Consider the following 11623-nt stretch of genomic DNA (forward strand, 5'->3'; position numbering starts at 1 on the left):
ATAACTCTGGTTATATGCTAACTTCTTTTCATTAAAAAACAGAATATGTATTAGTGTATGTATGTGCATGTGTGTGTAGAGTCAATGTAGACATATAATAACATAATATAAATGATTTATGGAAAATGTTCAACTCTATCAATTAATTTACCTATTAATTTATTATAGCTACCCTCCTACACATTCCACTTTACAATATGCATAACTATGGCAGGTACAAACTTTTAACAAAATTAGACAGACTTTTCTATCACATCCCTCACAACCATTTTTCATATTCTTAACTGATCCTTTAATCCTATATAATCCCAGGACTAAATCACATTGTTCTTCCTTCTCTCATCTCCCTGAAATGACATCACTGTCTCCACAGATCATTCTTGCCTGCTCCAATGAAAGACCTGGTACTTTCTCTAAAGGACAAGAAGAGATGAAAGATGGAGGAACTGTTCCATGTCATCTGACTGCCTCGTCAGTACCCTAATTTGCCACCAGTTTTCTCTATGCTATCTTCTCTATATGTAGTGGAAAGTGCACTGAATTTATAAGCAGAAGACCTAGGTTTGTGTCTTGACTCTGACACCCAACAACTGATTGGTAACTTTGTACAAGTCACTTCATATCCCTGAGCCTATAATTTCAGGGTTCAAATGAGAACCTTGGATATAGATCTCAGAAGTCCCTTCAGCCCAGCAGTTAGTGAGTGACACCATCAAACTCTAAAAATCCCTTAACCTTCTAAGAAAACTACTGTTTGACATGGAAGAAAAAAACAATGTCTTCTCTTTCTTGTCAGGCTTCTCCATCAAAGAATTGTTTCAAGCAGAAAATCAGATGGTAATTGAACACAGAGGCAACAAAGGAAATGCCCCATCACTAGAGGGGAAAGATATTATATAGTTGACTGCTCTAGATGTGGAAAAATAAATGCAACAATGGGAGTAGGTAACTGGGTAAGGAAAGGGGTGTGTATTTGATCAGTCCTCAAGTGAAATTTTAGTGTAACTGTTATTGCTTCACATCAAGTATAGTTTCCCTTCCAAATACTGTGTCCAAAAAGAAAGAGAAAACTCCTTTTATTTCTCCATGGGAGAGAGCATAATGTCCATCTGCTTCTAAAAGCCTGGTGTTTGGGGTGGAAGGTATGGATATTATTGTCCAATTGGGACTGAATTTTTTAAACAAGAGAACTGTAAAAAACATCTGCATTTGAGGCAGCCAAAATAAGAGGGGTCTGTGGGCTTCAGGGAAAACAACTGGTTCTTTCATGGGTCTGGGAATGCTTCCCCAAAAAAGAGGCTACGTGTTAGGATTGTTGTGGGAAGAGTGGCTTTTATCTGGCATCAACATCAACGATCATGAGACTGGATTGAAGACATAGAAAAGAAGCATGGGGGAAGAAACATAGGACTGGAAGTCATGAGGTTTTGCACTGGAAGAGATCATTCAGTTCAAGCCCTTCTTTTTACAGCTGAGGAAGCTAAAACCTAGAGATGTGAAGTTGCCTGCCCCAGATCACATGGTTAGTAAATCACAGAACTGAATATGGAAGCCAAGTCTTCTGACTCTAAATCAAGACTGTTTTCTACCATGTATCAGGTTGGGCCACAGGCCTTGCTGTGCTAATGACCAGATGGTTGAGCTGAATCAATCAATAAACATTTATTAAGTGCCTACTATGTACCAAGCCGGCAGCTAGGTGGTTAAGTGGTTATAGTGCTGGGGCTCCAGAGTCGGGAAGACTCATCTTCCTGAATTTGAATCTGGCCCCAGACACCAATTAGCTGTGTGACCCTGAGCAAGTCAATTGCCCCTGTTTGCCTCAGTTTCCTCATCTGGAAAATGAGCTAAAGAAGGAAATGACAAACCACTCCAGTATCTTTTCCAAGAAAACCCCAAATAGGGTCATGGAAAGTTGGAAACAAATGAAAACTACTGAACAACTGGGACTTACAGGAAGCCAGGGAGGTCAGTAGTCAGTGAGCTCTATAAGTCAATCATTTCACCTCTCAGTCTTAGTTTTATAGTTTATAAAATAGGCCTATTGGATTACAGTCAGAGATTCTTAAATTTGGGGTTTATATACCTCTTTGGCAGTCTGGTAAAACCTATGGACCCGATATGTAGATTCTCAGAATGATTTTCAGTACATAAAATAAAATGCATAGAATTAAAATGAAACCAATTTCATTAAAATACAGCTATCAAAACAAAACAAGTTCATGAACTTGTTTCAGGTTTCTTCCTTATCTTCTAATATTCCATGATTTTGTTAACAGTGAATGAACACTGAAGGCCCACACCCATAATGTTGGATAGCATGCTAGCTAGGAACAAAGAGGAACAATGGTAGCCAGCATATTATTTTTGAAAATGTTCCCGGAGAGAGTAAGCACATTTTAGGAAATCTTAGGTCTTCCTTGTTTTTCCACCCACCACCCTCCATCTGGATGTCTTTCCTTTCCAATCCATTTCATTACTGTATTGTGGAACCTCTGGAAAAATATGAGCAAGAACTTCAGTGGACACATAGAATTCTAAAGCAAGATCGTCAGCCTCAGGGAAACAGCAGGACAAAGAAGACAAACATTTCTCCTGTGGGAAGAGGTAAACAGAAGTTCTGTAGTGCTTCCTACAACAGAAGTATCCAGGCAGCCAAGAGATCTTACAAGAGGGGTCTACCAAGAGCAAAGGAAAGGGGAAGAAAAATCAACGTGTGGCTAAGCTGAAGTCCCAAGAAACCCTAACTCACTCTGGTGAGGTTGACATGATAGGAGATGGCTATCATATGCCAAAGTTTTCTGCAGGTTGTCCTGGAATTCTGCCCCTCTTTTTTTTTTTTTAATCTCCCTTCTCTACCCCAATATCAGGCATTTAAAGCAAAGAAAACAATTCTTGTTGTTGCTCAGGATTTTCTAACTGGAAGACATTTTATAGGTTATCTTAGCCCAATTCTTCCATTTTGTAAATGAGAATATGGAAAAACATAAAGTTGTAAGTCATAGGCATTTATTACGTGCTTACTATGTGACAACCTCTGTGCTAAATGCGAGGGATAGGACTACAAGCAAAAAGAAAAACAGTTCCTGCCCTCAAGGAGCTTACATTCTAACAAATGGGAAGACAACACATAAGGGACTTGCCTATGATTATTCAGCAAATAAATAGCTATTTAGAAGCCAGATTTCTAGACCTTCAGTCCAAAACTCTTTCCACCAAGCTATGCTTTTTTCTTGAATATCTTCTTCAGTCTTTTCTTCGGATTTGGAAAAAAACTACAGAACTATTTGAGACAGTGTAGCATAGTGAAAGGACCACCAACTGCCACTAATATCCTGTGTGACCCTGAACAAGTCCCATTTCTATATCTGTTAAATGGCTGAGCATGCACTAAATACTGCATAGACCTGTTGTGAGGATCATACACAGATGTGTTTTGTAACCATAAAATACATATAAATATTAGTTCTTATTACCAATGCCACCCTATCACAGTTATTGCCTTCTGGTCCATTCATGGGTCGACACAACCTCTTAAAACTAACCAAAACCTCATGACAGCAGGACAAAGAAACAATCTGGTATATGTTCCAGGTTCTTTCTTCTTAGAAGGACCACTCCCCCAAGCCCCAGAGGCAGGTGCTTCTGAAGTTTAATATTCAAATTAAATCCTCAGGTGTCTCCAAATCCATAATGAAGAACTTGGTTTCATAGAAGAACATGGCTTGACTCATAACCCAGGGATCATGAACCTACTTTCAGAATAACACTTGTGAATATGTTCCAAGAATAGTGAGATCAGGGATTCAGATTGATATAATGGAATGTGGCTGAATTTGAAGTCAGGGGGGCTGGCTGTGAAACCTGAGAATGCCACTAACTAGCTATGTGACCTTGGGCCCTAGGTTTCTTATCTGTAAAATGAAGGGTTTGAATTTGTTGTTCAGTCATATCCAACTCTTCATGACCCATAGACTATATTGTCCATGGGATTCTCTTGGTGAAGAAACTGGAGTGGTTTGTCATTTCCTTCTCCGGTGGAGGGTTACAATAGATAGTTTCTGAAGTCCCTCCTAGCCTTAAACTCATAGAGTTTTTTGACTCATAGGGCCTAAGAATTTCAAGAACCCTGTGAAAATACATTGGATGGCATCACTAATCATTCTAGTGCCATGGCTATACACTATCAAAAGACACTCAGGGAAAGAAGGAAAGTCTTCCTGAAATTGACTATTTAAGAATAACTTATTGGGGCAAAGTAAAGTTAGGGAGATACATCTGATCCCACAACAATATCCTATGGGGAAGGGAGACAGAGATTATGGGATCTAGTAAGGCTGCTGTGGGGTAGGGCTTACATGGGGAGTAGGAAGATCTCAGGATTCCAACATGGTCCAAACCTACCTTCACCCTCATTGCACCATGAGTGGTTTATGCATAAGCCACCGACTCTAGCACATATTAGACTTTTTTGTTTGCATTTCAAGATGGCTTGGGTGAATAGCCAACACCATCAATTAACCTCAGGCACTGGATGAAGGCATTCACAGCAGGAAAGATTCTAGCCTGTACCTCTACGGTTTGTTCAGTAACCCCCTATTCCCTGGGATGTGATTGTGGAGGAAGCAGTAGGCACAGCAGTTGAGGGAGGCATCAAAGAAGTCATGTCTCTTGACCATGCAATTCACTGAAAAAAATGAAACTGGCAGATGTGTGATTAAGACCTAAGAGAGTGCCCAGGCTATAGGAGGGGAGCAGTCCAGGACCTGAGGGAAGAGCATAGTCATGACACAGAAGCACAAGGCCATGATGAATGATCAAGAGATACAGAGATGGAGGACCAAAAGGTATGGAGGCAGGGTCCCAGAGGTCCCCAGGATTTGGGTTGGGAAGCAGGAAGCATGCCCCTCCCAGTCATGGCTACACACCCGACCGTCATTTGTTTCTTTTTCTGCTGAAGAAGCCTCTTGGCACTCTTTAGAATTTAATGCCCAAGGGTAAAGCCCCAGGTTAACCCATCCCTAGTTAGTAAATTATGAAAAGGAAGAAAAAAAAAAGCTCCTCAAAGCTGAAGAAACATACCATCATGCTTTGGCCCCACCACATACTTTGATGCTCTAAGATAAAAGAAAAATTTTCATATTGCTCTCAACTCTGCTTTTATTTTTTTAAAGTGTAGGCAATATTGAGGACAGTTACCATCTTGTTGATACATGAACTCCAAGCCAGGAGAGAGAAAAAAAATCCAAAAACTTAGACATTCATAAAAATTTGCTTTTTTTACCACTAGGTAACATTTTGAAATAAAAGCATCTTTCCCACTTTTCCCCAGGCCTTTCTCTCTCTTCTCCTGATTCCCTGTATCTTATTTAAAAAACAGCCAGGTGTAGGGTAAAGAATGTTGACACTTAGAGTCAACAGACCTGGGTTCGAATCCCAAGTCTGTTATTTTGTTATTGGGTGACCATAAACCAGTGATTTAACCTCTAAGAACTATTGTTCTCTGAGCTGTAGAAAAAGGATTATAATATTTATATAGCTACCTCACAACATCCATACACTTTATATGTGTTCTTTTTTATCTATCTCCCCTTCTTGGACAATATATTTCCCTCTTTTTCAATATATAACTATCATCTTTTCCAGTTTCTCTATTTCTTTCTCTTCTTCCCTCTTCCCTCTTCTCTCTCTCTCCCTCTCTCTCTCTTTCTCTCTCTCTCTCTCTCTCTCTCTCTCTCTCTCTCTCTCTCTCTCTCTCTCTCTCTCTCTCTCTCTCTCTCTCTCACTATCTCTGTGCCTCTCTGTGTCTCTATCGATCTTTTCATCTCTGTCTCTGTCTCTCTTCCTCACTCTCTCTCTCTCTCTCTCTTTCTCTGTCTGTCTCATGGGCCCATGCACAAGTGCACAAACACACACACACACACACACACACACACACACAGCCCTTTACAACCACACCCTCATGCTTTAGGGCCTATTCTTGAGAAGCGGGTGGAGTTTCTTTCCCAGGACCTGTTCGGTTTCCCTGTGTCTCATTTGGTTCCTGGCAGATGCCTAACTCCTCTAAGTGTCTACCAGGTGTCTTATCCATTCCTCTTTCAACGCCCCCTCCCCACCTCCTTTGAGGGGCACACAATCTGTGTTCAATCAATGTGGCAAATGAGGCTCTTTTATGAAAAGCCAATCAGACCGGATGCATAAGGAATTTCTGAATGGATGTTGCTGTCTCTGGGGGCCCAGTGGGGAAGGGTGTACTCCATAGAACGCCTTTCAAATGCAACTTACTGCCTTTTTCTACTCTTTTCCCACTCATCTCTAAGAGCTAACCCAGCTGTTGACATAACCCGGGGAAGTAGCCACTGCCTATTTCTGTTCCATCTAGTAGGGAAAGAACAATGTCTCCTGGTGTGTCTCTTGGTGTCTTGTCTGCTCCCAACATGATAGAAGTAAAAATTGATAGGTTTTTAGAGCAAAAAGAAGATTTGGAAATGAAAACTGATCCTCTCATTTTACATATCAACATACTAATTCACAGAGAAGTTAAATAACTTACCCAAAATCACACAGCAAGACAATGCCAAAGCTGTGAACGAGAATCACACTGTTATTTCTACTATGTGACACTGTGAAGAACTAATTACAAATGGGGGGAACATACCCCATTTGGATTTTATTCTTATTCTCCTTCTTGCAACATAGACTATGGTCCAGAAACTTGGGATACTCTGCCACATAGATGGGGAGTGGGGAAGAGACCAGAAGGTTGGTGTCTGAAAGAAAACAACTATATTCTCCTTACTGATCAAGGATCATTAAATTTTCCCCAGGAAAAAAGAATAAGAATCCTACTAATAGAGTTATTGTCTGCTAACAGTATGGTAATAAGACAAGATTGATTTGGTTGGTACCTTTTTTTTCTTTTGTGAGGCAATTGGGGTTAAGTGACTTATCCAGGGTCACACAGCTAGTAAGCGTAAAGTGTCTGAGGTAAGATTTGAACTCAGGTCTTCCTGACTCCAGGGCTGGTGCTCTATCCACTGCACCACCTAGCTGCCCCTGGTTGGTACCCTTTTTGATGAGAGCCTCTTAACCCTAGTAGGTATGACTAGATGATCTATGGACCAAGTCAAAGGACAACCCAAAGGGTTAAGTTAGATAGGTTTCTAGTATAGTTTAGTAAAAAGAGTACTATAGGGGCAGCTAGGTGGCACAGTGGATAGAGCACTGGCCCTGGAGTCAGGAGTACCTGAGTTCAAATCCGGACTCAGACATTTAACACTAGCTGTGTGACCCTGGGCAAGTCACTTAACCCCAATTGCCTCACTAAAAAAAATTAAAAATTTAAAAAAAAAAAGTACTAGACTAGAAGATTTGAGTTCAAGGCCTAACTTTGATGCGTACTAAGTATAGAAGCTTGGGAAAGTCATTGACCGCTGTGAGCCTTAATTTCCTCAGTTGCAAAATCAGAATTTTTTTTAAAGCATTCTTGCATTATTTACTCAATAGGGTTGTTATTAAGAAAATGTGCTATAAACAAACCTTAAAGTACAATATAAATGTGAGTTATTCAAAAGGATGGGAACTGGGCCTGTGATTTCATTGATCATTACTATATGAGGAAATTTCCTTCTACCAAAAGTCTACAGCTTTCTTTGAAAGTTTCCTCACAGACTGAGAGGATTAGTGACTCCTCCAAAGTGACACATCCAGTATGTGTTAAAGGTAGGACTTAAACTCTGGTTTTCCTGTCTCCAAAGCCAATTCTCTTTCAATGACACCACAATGCCTTGAATGTGACCTTTGGGGGACCATTAGCTGGGTGTGTCAACATGTAGCTCTAAGTATGTGTTTGTCTGTGAGTGTGTGCCTATATCTAGACCTTTGGTTGAGTCAGTTATATGACTGTGAATCAATGTGTGGTGAATAAGAGAATGAATTATGTTATTATGTTTCATGTATGAAATGGTTTTGACTCAAATGCTATATATATGTTTGGCTGGGTGAACAGTTACAAGGTCTAACAAACGCCTTCTTTTTTTAATCTTGTCTGTGGCCCAAACTGATGGAAAGAGACAGAGAGACAGAGACAACGAAGGGAAGGATATAGTGAGCATACCAGTTCTGTATTGTCTCCATCCTGAAAAGGTCCTTTTCTTCCCCTAGGACTTTAGTCCACCACTAGATAGAATTCTTAGGCTCAATACTGACTGAACCCCTCCACCCCCCAGAGCCACACTAAAACTAGCCAAGATTAGGTCTGAATCCGCATTATGGTCAAAGAACCAACATGGCCTCCAAAAAGGCCCTCCAGTACTTCTCTAGGGTCAAGGGACTAGAATAGAGAATTTAAGCCTGAATTTTCCCTCTGGGGATATGTCAGTCTCAGCTATACCTGAAGAATTAAGAAATAGCTCATTCCTAGGAAAGGCATAGCCATCTGCCCAATCATTTAAGTTCAAAACCTTGGAGGCCTCTCTCTTTACTCTTCCTCAGTTCTTTATCTAATCAGTTACCAAATCTTGTTTATTCTAACTCCATGACATTTGTCACATCTCACCAATACAATGCAGTTCAAGCCTTCCTGGCTTGTTGTCTGGACTATTGCATTAGCCTCTGTTTGTCTTCCTTCTTCCAGGATCTCCCCACTCTAACCTATCATCTACATAGGTACCAAACTAGTCTTCGTAATAAAAAGGTATGACAATGTCACTGTCTCACCAAAAATTAAAAAAAAAAAAAAGAAATTTCCACAGGCCACCAGCCATTTCTCCAGTTCTGATCTCCACTGCTCCACTTCATCCATTCAAACAAGTTTGAAATCAATGTCCTCAATGTCTCCCATTTTCAGAATCCTTTAGGGCTCAATTTAGGTGCTACTTTCCAAGAAAGCTTTCCTTGATCCACTACCACCTCCCCCAACTTTTAGTAATAGCTCCCTCAATTTCCCTTGCACTATACTTGAGTACATTTTTTTATTCCATCCCCATCCCCAAGCAACATTGTTGAAGACAAACTCATTGGGGGAATATTTGTCCCTTATGTATGGAGCCCCAGAACATAGCACAAAGTAGATGTGGGTTTTTTTGTTGTTGTTCAATTGAATTAGACCTTTGCAGAATTTCTTAGCATGATGAGAGATCCACTACGGTCTTAGGTAATCAATCTCCAGTTCAGAAGTATTCTGAGAATTTTGATTTCAAGGTTCTTTTGAGAATTATCACCCAACCTGGGATAGTCAGGCCATAGGATAGAGACACAGGGGGAGCTGCTAAGAAGACAGAAGAGAGTTTTGCAATGGATCTAAGTGAACTATAAAAGCCCTAAAACCGATCTTGATTCTTAGGGGGTCCTTCTAATTAGATGTCAACTCCCCATCCCATTTTTCAGAAGTTAGTCTGGAGCTTGGCCAGCTTCTAACGATGGAGGGCAGAAATCACTAGAAAAAGGATTCACATTTTAATGATGTCAAAAATTGAGGGGAAAAAAACCACCAGTAGCAACTGAACAACTTTCTCACCACTTGTTTGTTCTCATAGTTCTTAACAACAGATAAATATTTTAAAACTCAAAAAGGATTATTAGTACAATGAAGGTATGAAACCTTTATCAGAAAATGAGTGATTAAAATAATAATTTCCTTTAATGTACTGGCAAAGGCAGCAAGATAGTGAGAGCTTTGAGAAAAAATAGCAGCTTCTCTACACAAAGTCCCAAAAGTCTCAGTGGAAGTTTTAAACTTAGCTTAAAGTTTAAACTGACCTTAAACTTAGCATAAAACTGCCACCAAGACTTTTGGGACAGTCTGTATTTAACAACAGGTTGCCTCACCCTTCTTTTTTTTTACCTCCCAGGCCTTTTTAAAGCAAGCATTGGGTAGAAAAAGAAAACAAACCGGCTGTATCAAAAATCTCCAAATGCACTGAATTGCTGAAGGGAAAAAACTAACCTCTTCTAAACAGGTTGTATCTTGTCTTTTCTCCCTTGTTTTGTTTGGGGGGGGGGGGGAATTAATTATAGTAGAGATGTTCAAATGGGCCACACCTGGGCAAAGGCACTCTAATCAGAGAGTAGAAAAGCTAGAGAGATAAAAAGATTCTCTCTTTTTTTCTCAAAATTGATACCACTACTTGCTGTAATGTTCTTCATGTCATTCTGCCTTCTAAAACAGTAATAGAATAACCATTCAAAAGCAGACTGCTACTCCCTCTTCTCTCTCTCTCTCTCTCTCTCTCTCTCTCTCTCTCTCTCTCTCTCTCTCTCATTCATTATGTTCTCTGATTTAAAAGTTCCTTATTCACTTCTGAAATGGAGCAATTCTCTAATGGAAACAGAAATCCATGCAATAATTTCTCAGCCACAAATGAAGTGCCCACACCCTCCACCCTATGTCTGTCCAACAGAGAGCTCTCTGGAATTCAGATCAGACTCCCAATTTCATCAACCATACCATTTCTGAATTTTATTTGAAACACTTTTAATTTTCCTGAAGAGTATTTTAGTTTTAAATTTTTTTCCTTTTTAAATCAGAGGCTTTCGAACAACGGAAATAACATTAAATAAAAGGGAAAAAATTATAACAAAATCACCTCTCCATTAAAAAAAACAAATAGAATTTTTTTAAATTTCATTTCATTTTTGAAAATTTTAAAGTCAGCTCAAATCAAATACATACACACACACATACACACCCAACCCCAATACTGAAGTTTTTGAAATTAGAATGGAGCAGTTGAAAACTGAGTTTAAATATGTCATCTCAAAGGTATGCAGCGTTTCCTCTATGGAGAAGTGCCCAGATTGTTCCAAAGTCCCAGCTCCTCACACCTTTGAGTGCAGGCTCAGTGATTATAATAAACAAACTGGCCCCGGATTCTCCTGCTTTTGCCCTCTGGGTTTTTCCTCTAAATAGTGTCGATGTGTGTGAGGGCTTGTGGATTTTTCAGCCACATAGCAAAAAGAAGTTTCACTTTTTCCCATCACCCAGTAAGCTGCCTTAAGATCGAAAAAGTCAGGAGAAATGCAGAAATGCAGAGATGAAAAAAGCAACGTTTGGGTGAGGTCCAAAGAAGGCAAACAGAGGGAAAAGAAAGAAAAGAAACTTTTTCCGAGTGTCTCCAGAAACGTTTCTTACCTTGAGAAAGGGAACGACTGACTACAGCAAGCACCTTGAGTGACAAGAGCTGGCTTTTGTCCTTGGTCCTCTCTTCTCGAGTATGTAACAGCAGTGAGAGGAAGGACCTGACTCCTGAGGTTATGTTTCCTCTGCTGGTGTGTTGGGATGTGTGATGGGGCGGTGTCTTTTTACTGAGTTTTAAAGGAGTTTCTATGAATCAGTCTGGCTTTAAAGAAGGGGGGGAGGGGGGTAAGATTTGTTCGTAGCTACGCCCTGCAATGTTGGCAGTAAGTCAAGAGTGACTGGGAGGGAACCATCAATTCAAAGAAACCTCTTGTAGGGCTCCCTCTGACTCAGACACATAGACCACAGTGGAAAAAAGACTGACATTGCTTCAAGTGAGTAATAGGAGTCACACAAATAGCATGTGTTTACAAAATCCCACTCCTTGTTACTAATAAGAAAAGCACAAAAAAAAAAAAGCATAGCAACCAGGGGCATCAGGCAACA

General features: G+C 40.1%; 1 protein-coding gene across 1 annotated transcript in view; it reads right to left on the minus strand.

Moving 5' to 3' along the window:
- The window catches only part of EMP1 (epithelial membrane protein 1), a 28071-nt gene extending 16776 nt beyond the window's left edge, over window positions 1-11295 (minus strand). Inside the window, exon 1 of the mRNA XM_043968620.1 lies at window positions 11132-11295. The gene's annotated coding sequence lies outside the window, so the exon portion shown is untranslated. The remainder of the gene's footprint in view (window positions 1-11131) is intronic.
- Window positions 11296-11623: the final 328 nt, after the last annotated feature.

This window comes from Dromiciops gliroides, chromosome 5 (assembly GCF_019393635.1).
Source record: "Dromiciops gliroides isolate mDroGli1 chromosome 5, mDroGli1.pri, whole genome shotgun sequence".
NCBI classification, from domain to species: domain Eukaryota; kingdom Metazoa; phylum Chordata; class Mammalia; order Microbiotheria; family Microbiotheriidae; genus Dromiciops; species Dromiciops gliroides.